Consider the following 13,122-nt stretch of genomic DNA (forward strand, 5'->3'; position numbering starts at 1 on the left):
GGTTGAATGTTTTTTGCACCCTTAAACAAACATTGTAGAATCATCCACACATCTTGACAGTTTTTGTGGTTTGGGAACATATCTTTTGTGATGTCCCCACAATGTTCTCACCAGAATCTGTTGAACACAGATTAATTGTGTTCTAGGAACGTTCTTTCAATATCGGGCGAATGCTTCATATATGGCACCCTGAAAGGTTATATAAAACCCTTGTGTAGGCTATTTAGACCCATGTGGTTCTTCAGTTTAAATGTAAGAACCTTTTTCAGAAAAAGTCCAATATCCTGTAGCCTTCAAGGGCTCTATATAGAACCATTTGGGTGCCATATAGGAAGCAAGCAATATAACCATTTTTGGATATACATAGATTTGGTACACTCAACAAGAGGGTACCAAACCTACAAAATTCTTGAATATTCTACCTTTGGACTGACTCAGCTTTGATGTTGACCTATCACTTCAAACACACTGTCGTGCCCTCGCTGCCCTGTCAAATGTCTGTCCAGCTGCTATCAGCTCACTGTCATAAGGTTCCTACTCTTTTGAACTTCTCTGTCATGAATAGTTTTTGTAATACAATACATTTGAAATACAATAGCACATTTGACACACATATTACTTTGTAACACAGTATAACATGTTTCTTCGATTTGCATTGAGCTGTCTCAGTTAGAGGTGCATTGAGCTGTCTCAGTTAGAGGTGCATTGAGCTGTCTCAGTTAGAGGTGCATTGTGCATTATGTTCCATGATTAACTACTCATGGTGTAACTGTGGTAACGTACAGGAACTCAAGTCCTTTTGTTCTCCCGATCTGGAATACCTCACTATCAAATGCCGACTGCATTACCACCGGATAGAATTCTCTTCGGTCATCGTCACGACGATGTATATTTCCCCTCAAGCTGACACTGCGACAGCATATCCTGAGGTTGTACTTATTGTAGCCCTGAGGTAGTATTTATCTGTCTTGGCACCTAAGAAACCCTCACAAACTTCTACAGATGCACAATTGAGAGCATCACAGCATCACAACGGCAGGGCTCTACAAAGAGTGATGCTGTCAACCCAACGCATCACCGGGGGCACACTGCCTGACCTCCAGGACATCTACAGCACCTGGTGACACAGCAAGGCCAATAAGATCATCAAGGACCTCAGCCACTCCAGCCACGGCCTGTTCACCCCGCTACCATCTAGAACAGGGGTGTCAAACTCATTCCACGGAGGGCCTAGTGTCTGCAGGTTTTTGGTTTTTCCTTTCAATAAAGCCCTAGACAACCAGGTGTGGGGAGTTCCTAACTAATTAGTGATGTTAATCCATCAATCAAGTACAAGGGAGGAGCGAAAACCCGCAGACACTCGGCCCTCCGTGGAATGAGTTTGACACCTGTGATCTAGAAGGTGGAGACAGAACAGATGCATCAAAGCTGGGACTGAGAGACTGAAAAACAGCTTCTATCTCCAGGCCATCAGACTGTTAAATAGTCACCACTAGCCGGCCTCCGCCCAGTACTCTGCCCTGAACTTTAGTCACTGTTATTAGCCGGCTACCACCCAGTACTCTACCCTGAGATTGCTGCCCTATGCACATAGTCATTGAACACTGGTCACTTTAATTATGTTTATATACTGTTTTACCTACTTCATATGTATATAATGTATTCTAGTCAAGGCTCATCCTATAACTACTGCTGTACACACCTTTTTCTATTAATACACTGTCCATACCTCGCAAAGAAGGGAACCTATTGGTAGGTGGGTAAAAGAAAAAAAGCTGACATTGAATAACTTTTTGAGCATGGTGAAGTTATTAATTACACTTTGGATGGTGTATCAATACACCCAGTCACTAAAGATACAGGTGTTCTTCCTAACTCAGTTGCCGGAGAGGAAGGAATCCGCTCAGATTTCACCATGAGGCCAATGGTGACTTTAAAACAATTACAGAGTTTAATGGCTGTGACAGGAGAATACTGAGGATGGATCAACTACATTGTAGCTACTCCACAATATCAGAGTGAAAAGAAGGAAGCCTGTACAGAATAAAAATATTCCAAAACATGCCTCCTGTTTGCAACAAGGCACTAAAGTAATAAAATGTGGCAAACCTCTTCACTCTTTGTCCTGAATACAAAGTATTATGTTTAGGGCAAATCCAATACAACACATTAATGAGTACTACTTTCCATATTTTCAAACATAGTGGTGGCTGAATCATGTTATGGGTCTGCTTGTAATAGTTAAGGACTGTGGAGTAGCTTACCAAGATAATAGTGGCCGAGTTACAGTTTTGACTTAAATCTACTTGAATATATATGGCAAGACCTGAAAATGTTTGTCTAGCAATGATCAACAATCAATTTGACAGACCTTGAATCATTTTGAATTGAATAATGGGCAAATGTTGCACGTTCCCGGTGTGGAAAGTTCTTCGATACTTACCAGGAAATACTCAAAGCTGTAATTGCTGTCAATGGTGCTTCTAAAAAGTATTGACTCAGGGGTGTGAACACTTACGTAAATGTGATATTTCTGTATTTCATTTTCACTACATATGCAAAAATGTCTGAAACATGTTTTCACTTTGTCGATCTGGGGTATTCTGTGTAGATACGTCAGAAAAATATGTATTTCATCCATTTTGAATTCAGGCTGTAACACAACAAAATGTGGAAAAAGTCAAGAGGTAGGAATATTTTCTGAAGGCACTGTACATGTATATTTCAGACTCCCATTGAGCACCTGCCAACTGTATCATTTTGCATATCAACATGATAAATCTTTAAATCAGATTAACCTTTACACGTCTTCGGTATGTAGTTGGGTATTTCATTGATTTCAAGCCGTCTTCACTGTGACTGTTGGCTGGTCAGGTTGCTTCTCTGGGTGCAGAGAGGACTGCATCTAGGCTGATGGCTGGTCAGGGTGCTTCTCTGTGTGCAGAGAGGACTGAATCTAGGCTGTTGGCTGGTCAGGGTGCTTCTCTGTGTGCAGAGAGGACTGCATCTGGACTAGTCAGGGTGCTTCTCTGTGTGCAGAGAGGACTGCATCTAGGCTGTTGGCTGGTCAGGTTGTTTCTCTGTGTGCAGAGAGGACTGCATCTAGACTGTTGGCTGGTCAGGGTGCTTCTCTGTGTGCAGAGAGGACTGCATCTGGACTAGTCAGGGTGCTTCTCTGTGTGCAGAGAGGACTGCATCTAGGCTGTTGGCTGGTCAGGGTGCTTCTCTGTGTGCAGAGAGGACTGCATCTGGACTAGTCAGGGTGTTTCTCTGTGTGCAGAGAGGACTGAATCTAGGCTGTTGGCTGGTCAGGGTGCTTCTCTGTGTGCAGAGAGGACTGCATCTAGGCTGTTGGCTGGTCAGGTTGTTTCTCTGTGTGCAGAGAGGACTGAATCTAGGCTGTTGGCTGGTCAGGGTGCTTCTCTGTGTGCAGAGAGGACTGAATCTAGGCTGTTGGCTGGTCAGGGTGCTTCTCTGTGTGCAGAGAGGACTGCATCTAGGCTGTTGGCTGGTCAGGGTGCTTCTCTGTGTGCAGAGAGGACTGCATCTGGACTAGTCAGTGTGCTTCTCTGTGTGCAGAGAGGACTGCATCTAGGCTGTTGGCTGGTCAGGTTGTTTCTCTGTGTGCAGAGAGGACTGAATCTAGGCTGTTGGCTGGTCAGGGTGCTTCTCTGTGTGCAGAGAGGACTGCATCTAGGCTGTTGGCTGGTCAGGTTGTTTCTCTGTGTGCAGAGAGGACTGAATTTAGGCTGTTGGCTGGTCAGGGTGCTTCTCTGTGTGCAGAGAGGACTGAATCTAGGCTGTTGGCTGGTCAGGGTGCTTCTCTGTGTGCAGAGAGGACTGCATCTAGGCTGTTGGCTGGTCAGGGTGCTTCTCTGTGTGCAGAGAGGACTGCATCTGGACTAGTCAGGGTGCTTCTCTGTGTGCAGAGAGGACTGCATCTAGACTGTTGGCTGTTCAGGGTGTTTCTCTGCTTGCAGAGAGGACTGCATCTAGACTGTTGGCTGTTCAGGGTGTTTCTCTGCTTGCAGAGAGGACTGCATCTAGACTAGTCAGGGTGCTTCTCTGTATGCAGAGATGACTGCATCTAGGCTGTTGGCTGGTCAGGGTGCTTCTCTGTGTGCAGAGAGGACTGCATCTGGACTAGTCAGGGTGCTTCTCTGTGTGCAGAGAGGACTGCATCTAGGCTGTTGGCTGGTCAGGGTGCTTCTCTGTGTGCAGAGAGGACTGCATCTGGACTAGTCAGGGTGCTTCTCTGTGTGCAGAGAGGACTGCATCTAGGCTGTTGGCTGGTCAGGGTGCTTCTCTGCTTGCAGAGAGGACTGTATCTAGACTGTTGGCTGTTCAGGGTGTTTCTCTGCATGCAGAGAGGACTGCATCTAGACTAGTCAGGGTGCTTCTCTGTGTACAGAGATGACTGCATCTAGGCTGTTGGCTGGTCAGGGTGCTTCTCTGTGTACAGAGATGACTGCATCTAGGCTGCTGAAGGCAGATGAGGATATAAACTGATGCTAATCTAGACAGAGAGGGGGAGGCTAGGAGGTATTGCTATCTCTCTTTCTTTTTCTCTCTCTCTCTCTCTCTCTCTCTCTCTCTCTCTCTCTCTCTCTCTCTCTCTCACTCTCTCTGTCTATGCTAGATTGTGCTGCAATATCGCCTGACCTCAGACATAGCTATAGCTGCAGACTGAGGCACAATTTCTCCCAAGCATATTACATCAATGTTGTATGCATTTTGATTGTGTTCCTTGCAGTGGATCATCTAGATTTTAGAACACTCTAGGGAAACAAAGCCATAGTTTTGTATTCGCAGCATCATAAATAATACATGTTATCTTCCGTCTAACACATTTGCTTAATCTCAATCTGAAAATAAAACAAACCTTTGGTGGATCTGTTAACTGGGCATCTATTCACCTTTAAAAAATATATATTAATGAGGAGGAACGTCTGCTTTATTAATATTCATGCCTTCTAAACTTATGCATGTCTTCCTCTCTCTTTTGTTGTGCATATTTTCTGTGCAGAACATACAGAGTACTTACAGTATTTACAGTATATACAGTATTACGGTATTTACAGTAAAACGTAGTACAGTATTAAAGTATTACAGTATTACATTATTACAGTATTATAGTATTTACAGTATTTACAGTATTACAGTATTTACAGAGTGTATATTATGTTATGTTTTCTCCCTCTCTGTCCCCCGCTGCATGCACATCCACATCTAGTCTCCACTTACATACACACTACTACAGGTGTAGATCTTAATTTGAGCCAGTTTGCTACAGCAGGAAAATAATCCTGCAGCAACAGGAAATGTGAATTATTATGCGGATTATATTAATGGATATTTTTGTATGGGTTGTTACATCAAGCCTGCAATTTCAAAGTGAAAATTACAAACTTCAGAAGCATTTTTAAACCTCAAACACACTACAAGTATTACATTTCCTGCATCACAGGGTGATCAAATTAAGATCCTACATCTGTATGTGATAGCAAAGTGAAGTGGTTTGGGGGTGTTTCACCACAACAGGGATTAGCGGAGAGGCTATTTGTGAAGCAGTTGTAACTGCTCTGGAACTGAGTGAGGACGTATCTGCCCCTAAACATTTGCTACAGTACAGTATCCTGCTGGCTGGCTTGCTCTCGCCTCGCAGTGCCATAGAAACAGAGTTCCTGAGTGCAGTGGAAGCTCATTCTGTCTAAGAGCTAGCGAGGGAGAGGATCGAGAGTAAGAGTTAGAGAGAGGGACTAAGTGAAGAAGAGAGAGAGAGAGTGAAAGAAAGAAAGAGAGAGAGAAAGATAAAGAAAGAGAGAGAGAAAGAGAGAGAAAGAAAGAAAGAGAGAGAGAGAGCGAGAGAGAGAGGGAACAGGGAAACATAGTGAGAGAGCCAGTCACCGGTGAGTACAAGCTGTCACTTTATATTGGATCAGTTGGTGAAAATCTGTTGCTTTGAGCTCTTTCTTTCCTTTGATCATTGATTTCTCCAGGTTATTTTCTCTCATGATGTGGCTGTGTGGGAAACAGGTTGTTAGTTTGTGGGGGATGAGAAGAGAGAGAGCCTTGTCTTGTTTGTGTGATGCTTTGGTCTCAGAGGCAGGCAGACGGATGGCACAAATCTGGCTTTTGTTTGCTGAATGGTTCAAGTTCATTATTGTTGCATAATTAAATTGTGTATGCGTTTGGCTATGTGCGTGTGTGTGTGCACGCATGTGTGCATGTGTGTGTTGTGGTGGTGTGTGAGCGTGTGTGTGTGCGTAACTACGTGCATGTGTGCGTGTGCGTGTGCTTGTGTGTGCTTGTGTGTGCGTGTGTGTGTGTGTGTGCGTCATCAAAGTGGGGATGATCCTCTGATCTTTTTAAGCAGTGACAGACTCCTCTCTGCTCAAGTGTTGATTATGTTTTGCCACTATTTCTATCTCACCAGTGTCAAATCAGTGTCTGAGTTCCTCTTTCTAATAGTGTCTGTTGCTGGATTACACATACTCTTCTGTATCATTTATGAATCACTGTGTAAATATTTGATAAGAATGATTTTCTGTTGCCACACTTTTTGGCCGCATCTTTTTTCCTACTTCTGCCTCAGTCAATTGCAGTGTGAATCTTTTCAGCTCTAGTCAATTTGTCAAAATCTTGACTTTGTTTTATGCCTCTTGTATATACTGTACAGTACCAGTCAAAAGTCCTGTACAATAATATGGTATCAGGGGTACACATTTAGCTGCGTAGCATGAAAGTCAGAGTCAGGTGAGTCCCAGGTGTCTCCAGAGCGTTATCTCCCAGTCCCATCAGGTAGGTAGTTACCTCATGTTCTCTGTGGACAGCTCACATGGGTTTCATCATCAATCCTTTGTGGATGGATCACGGCTCTGTCTGTCACTTTGATTAACGCTCCCTGTCTGCTGCCAAGCTAATGTGAGACACACCAGGGAATCATTTGTTTTCTTTCATCTGTACTGTACAACACGAATCAGACAGAAAATCATTCAATAGTTCAATGTGCATTAGGATATACAGTAGTAGTTATAGGAGTACGGTATTCAAAACTGAAAACTTACATAAACTGTATTGGTATTGGCAGAGGATCTGATGTTGCAGTGGATTGGGTTCATAAATAATTTTTCAGCCAACATCATATCACTTTACATTGTTTGTGGCTGGCTGAGCATTCAGTGATGAGTGATGGTGATTGAATGCATCTCTGTGGTAGATGTTGGTCCCCCCATAGAGATTATGCTGTTCTATCTCTGGATCCCCTGCATCCCTTCACCTGTTCCTATGGTGCTGTTCCAGGCTGTCTGTCACTCTGTCCCCAGCAGTATACAGCAGTAGGAGGGAGCCTAAACTGAACAAATCCTTTCCAGCCTTATCAGTTTTCTGCCAAAGACTAGACCCTACGAGGCAAGCAGGAGGCGGGCGGCGTGTGTGCAGGCAGGCAGCAGCCGTGACATGATTGAGGTTGATTAGGATGACCTCAGGGGTCTCTTCTCTCTCTCTGTCTCTCTGTCTCTCTGTCTCTCTGTTTCTCTGTTTCTCACTCTCTCTCTCACTCCTAAAGGAGAAAACAGGGAATGGATGTACGATTTTCTTCATGTAGCATGTTTAATGACTAGTTTGTTCACTTCTTTAAAAATATATAAACATGAACAAACAGAAACAACATCACACAAAAACAACACAACCACTACACCCGATACACACCACAACATGCCCACACCTGTCCTTGAACGTATCAAATACACATATCAAGTTCAAACACGATTCTGTCTGTAGGGAAATGTCACACATCTCAAGATGGTCAATGTAAGGTTTCCAGATTTGATCAAATATGTATTTTATTTTGCTTAATTGTATTAAACACTGAATCTAATGGAATGTAACTACATAGTCCAGCCCTCCAGTTCATTACTGACAGTGAGTATGATGCATTCCAGTTGAAAGCTATAATTTTTTTTGCAGCAATTACACCTACACCATAACTTTGTTTGATATTGGTCACCAATATTTATATTTCCCATTAGACATAATCGTGGATATGGATGGATATAAAGTGTTAGACACAATGACATGTTAGTACAGACATTATCCCAAAATGGTGTCAGTCTGTCACAGGACCACAGCACATGTAATAGGGTTCCTTTTTGTTTTCTGCATCTCCAACAGAGATGTGACTTTTCTGGGTGCTTTAAATGCATTCTGGCAGGAGTTTAGTAAATCCTATGGATTATCTTGAATTACAGTAATTTATGTCTAAGGTTGTAGGAGCAAATATGAACATTTTCACATATCTGTGACCAATAGGTCTCATCAATTTCTTCTTTTAGATCCATTTCCCATTTTTTCCTTATAGGTTCTGAGCTAGAGATAGAGGTAGAGATATAATCGATCCTAGATATAACTTGGCAATCAACTTCTTTGGCGTTGCAGCGTTTTTCAGCATTTTTTCAATGCTAGATGCTTTTGGTTCATCCAGATTCTGTTGAAGTGATTGAATACCATTTCTTAGTTGTAATAATTTAAAGAAATTGGTCTTGAATAAGATACATTTTTCTTGTGATTGATTGAATGACAGTAGGGAGCCCTTATAATACATATGCTAAAAATGAATGATGCCAACTTTGGAACCAGGACTTGAAGGTATTGTCATTAAATGCTGGAGGTAATGTCGGGTTGTTTCATATAGGGGGACCTAACAATATGGGTTTATTCCATTTCATGAATTTATGTACATTTTCCCAAATACGAATTTAATTGAAAATCATTGGATTGGATGTTTATTTATTTAAAGCCTTGGACCCAAAGTAGTGAATATATTTTAAAACATAGGGTATTTATATTTATGGCTTCAATACTACTCCAAGCACAATGATAGTCTGCTGTCCATTGTTTAAGTGAACGCAGTTGTGCGGCCCAGTAATACATTTTCATATGATGTAGTCAAATACAGTCAGGTTTCGATGTAATATCTGCTGATATTTGATGGAGTCCATGATATTCATGTATTCTAACAAGTTGTCCAGGGAGTTACTTGTGTGTAATGGAAGCCTCTCAAATATAATCCAGTTAGAATCAGGAATTCCCCAGGGTAGCTGTTAAGGCCCCTTGCTTTTTTCAATTTTTACTAACGACATGCCACTGACTTTGAGTAAAGCCAGAGTGTCTACGTATGCGGATGACTCAACACTATACACGTCAGCTACTACAGCGACTGAAATGACTGCAGTACTCAACAAAGAGCTGCAGTTAGTTTCAGAGTGGATGGCAAGGAGAAGTTAGCCCTAAATATTTCTAAAGCTAAAAGCAGTGTATTTGGAACAAAACACTCACTAAACCATAAACCTGAACTAAATCTTGTAATAAATAATGTGGAAAATGAGCAAGTTGAGATGACTAAACTGCTTGGAGTAACGCTAGATTGAAAACGGTCATGGTCAAAACATATTGATGCAGTAGTAGCTAAGTTGGAGAGAAGTCTGTCTGTAATAAAGCGATGCTCTGCCTTCTTAACAACACTATCAACAAGGCAGGTCCTATAGTCCCTAGTTTTGTCGCACCTTGACTACTGTTCAGTCGTGTGGTCAGGTGCCACAAAAAAGGATTTAGGAAAATTGCGTTTGGCTCAGAACAGGGCAGCACAGCTGGCTCTTGGATGTACACAAAGAGCTAATAATAATAATATGCATGTCAATTTCTCCTGGCTGAAAGTGGAGGAGAGATTGACTTCATCACTACTTTTATTTATGAGAGGTATTGACATGTTGAGAGTACCGAGCTGTCTGTCTAAACTACTGACACACAGCTCAGACACCCATGCATGCCCCACAAGACATGCCACAAGAGGTCTCTTCACAGTCTCCAAGTCTAAAACAGACTATGGGAGGCACACAGTACTACATAGAGCCATGACTACATGGAACTGTATTCCACATCAAGTAACTGACGCAAGGAGTAAAATTAGATTTAAAAAACAGATAAAAAAACACCTTATGGAACAGCAGGGACTGTGAAGCAACACAGACACATGCACACACACACACACACACACACACACACACACACACACACACACACACACACACACACACACACACACACACACACACACACACACACACACACACACACACACACACACACACACACACACACACACGATAACATACACACGATAACATACGCACTATACATACACATGGATTGAGTACTGTAGGTATGTGGTAGTGGTGGAGTAAGGCACTGAGGGCACACAGTGTGTTGTGAAATGTGTGAATGTATTGTAATGTTTTTTAAATTGTATAAACTGCCCTAATTTTGCTGAACCCCAGGAAGAGTAGCTGCTTTCCCTGGATTGAGCCGTGGGTTCTGATTATTGATGCTTGGGGTTACGTGGCTAAAGCAAATAAATAACTGGAAAGAGGGCCCCCCCTGTCTTGTTCCTCTTGATAACTTAACCTAAATCAGGGTCACATAGAATGATTCTTGGTAGTCTTAAACAAATCTACTTTGAAACAATAGTATACACCTAACACACATGGTTATGGGCTTTAAAAAAAGAAGACACCTGTACCATGTCAGATATAGAGTTGAATTGTATTCAATTTTGAGTTTGAATCCCAATATTAAACTTTATGTACATCAACGAAGACTGAAATATAACAAAACAGTTTAACAAAGAAACACCGGATTTTTGTTTTTATTTTTTATTTGGACATTTTGACAAATATGAATAACATTCCACCCATGAGGACAAAGAGGGTGCTTTTGGTCATTGACTGCAGGAAAGGGATGTTTGGATCAGAGATTTGTCCATTTGCTCTTACATCTGCTTTGAGGGATTTATACAATAGCTCCATTCAGGAAATAAATACCAGACCAAAACCAATTTTTGTTTAAGATGGACACCAAATATGCCAATTCCACCCTATACAACGCTTTTTCGGCATCCAATGATATTACCACTTTGTGAACGTTCAAGTTCCTGGTATGATGGATTATAGAAAAATCGACTGAGATTTTCTGAAGATATCTTATTCTGTATGTACCCTGTTTGATCTAAGTGGAGTACCCATCTCAAGCTCACCCTTACCTTTTTAATTCTATTGCTGACATGAGTTTCTTTAAAAAAAAAACAGATGTTGTCGTTATTCTTTTTAAAATAAGAAAATGCCTTAATTATTTTAGCTGGCTACACAATAAATCAAACCTTTATTTAACTAGGCAAGTCAGTAAAGAACAAATTCTTATTTACAATGACGTCTACTCCGGCCAAACCCGGACAACGCTGGGCCAATTGTGCGCCGCCCAATGGGACTCCCAATCACGGCCGGATGTGACGCAGCCTGGATTTGAACCAGGGTCTGCAGTGACACCTCTTACACTGAGATGGTCATTACACAGGGGCACCTTGTGCTGGGGACAATACAAGGCCACTCTAAAATGTGCAGTTTTGTCACACAACACAACGCCACAGATGTCTCAACTTTTGAGGGAGCGTGCAATTGGCATGCTGATTGCAGGAATGTCCACCAGAGCTGTTGCCCACATAATTTAATGTTCAATTCTCTATCATAAGTCGCCTCCAATGTTGTTTTAGATAATTTGGCAGTACGTCTAACCAGCCTCATAACCGCAGACCATGTGTATGGCTTCGTGTAGGCGAGCGGTTTGCTGATGTCAACGTTGTGAACAGAGTGCCCCTTGGTGGCGGTAGCGTAATGACAGTGTGCTTACAAATTCAGCATCTTACGCTGTATGACATTTGATCTCTTTTTTATATATGGGTCACTTAAATTCTTCCCACCCACTCAGGCCTTTATAGCCTATCGGCTGGGGGGCATTCAAAATAATTGTCCAGATCATAGCAATCATGTTGTCTTGTTCACTTGTCAGTTTGTTGCGTAAACAAATAGATCATGACTATGGCCTACCAATGGATGGGTTGTCATTTAGGCTACATATCCAATAGCCATTACAGTGTTATTCATTTAGACAGTTGGCCTGAGTGGTGCTGTGATTGTCTTGTTAATAGGCGTGTGAGTGAAGACATTAACGCCTACCTTATTTAATGCCCAATCTGTCCTGCGTTGTCTGTTCAGTCTATACATAGCCATTCTGTTAGTAGTGTCTCTAAACTCACTTTAGCCGAGTCATCAGCTACTTGGTCCATGGTCACTTTGTTTTGCTGTGTTTGTTTGTCTCTATTTCTAGATTTAGTATTTGCCATAACATGCAGTTGCCGACATTACTTTTCAGTCATTTATTGACTTTAGAGTCAAGTTATTTTCATTTTAAGAGGCATATTTTTGGTAAAGAAACGGAATACCAAACGGATCACCTTCACCTTCACCTGACTGACTACCTCACCGTAGCCATACCAGAAATCGATTTAAGACTTCTTGTCAAAATGTCACTCTATGTGTTGCCTGTAAAAAAAACAGTGAGGCAGCTCATTGTGTGAAAAGGGATGCACAATGGAGAGATAAAGGGCATAAAACACACAGGAAGGAAGAGAGGGAGGGATGTGTGAGATGCTTGTGGTAAGGTTTTCCACAGTTTCCATTGGCCTCTTGGACGCAAACATACAATACAGAATGTTTTAGTATTTGACAGGTGTTTGGCTCATAGGATCAATAACCTGACCGTCTGTGAAAGAGGAATAGTGTTCTCGTCCTTTATAAGGCATGGTGTATCCACAATGTATCCACAATCTTTTCTCTGTATACATCAATGATGTCGCTCTTGCTGCTGGTGAGTCTCTGATCCACCTCTACACAGACGACACCATTCTGTATACCTCTGGCTCTTCTTTGGACACTGTGTTAACTAACCTCCAGATGAGCTTCAATGCCATACAACTCTCCTTCCGTGGCCTCCAACTGCTCTTAAATGCAAGTAAAACTAAATGCATGCTCTTCAACCGATCGCTGCCCGCACCTGCCCGCCCGTCCAGCATCACTACTCTGGACGGTTCTGACTTAGAATATGTGGACAACTACAAATACCTACGTGTCTGGTTAGACTGTAAACTCTCCTTCCAGACTCACAATAAACATCTCCAATCAAAAATTAAATCTAGAATCGTCTTCCTATTTCCGATCTCTTGTTCAGAGATCA

At 42.1% G+C, this 13,122-nt stretch overlaps 1 protein-coding gene across 3 annotated transcripts in view; it reads left to right on the forward strand.

The window, feature by feature from the left end:
• LOC129829782 (synaptotagmin-6-like) overlaps positions 1–13,122 on the forward strand; it is a 106,440-nt gene that overhangs the window by 47,326 nt on the left and 45,992 nt on the right. Inside the window, exon 1 of one of the 3 annotated variants that reach the window (XM_055891697.1) lies at positions 5,768–5,909. The exons of the other annotated variants lie outside the window; for them this stretch is intronic. The gene's annotated coding sequence lies outside the window, so the exon portion shown is untranslated. Of the gene's footprint in view, positions 1–5,767; positions 5,910–13,122 lie in introns of those variants that run through there. 3 annotated transcript variants of the gene reach the window in all.

The sequence above is a fragment of the Salvelinus fontinalis genome, chromosome 31 (genome assembly GCF_029448725.1).
Source record: "Salvelinus fontinalis isolate EN_2023a chromosome 31, ASM2944872v1, whole genome shotgun sequence".
In the NCBI taxonomy this organism is placed as follows: Eukaryota; Metazoa; Chordata; class Actinopteri; order Salmoniformes; family Salmonidae; genus Salvelinus; species Salvelinus fontinalis.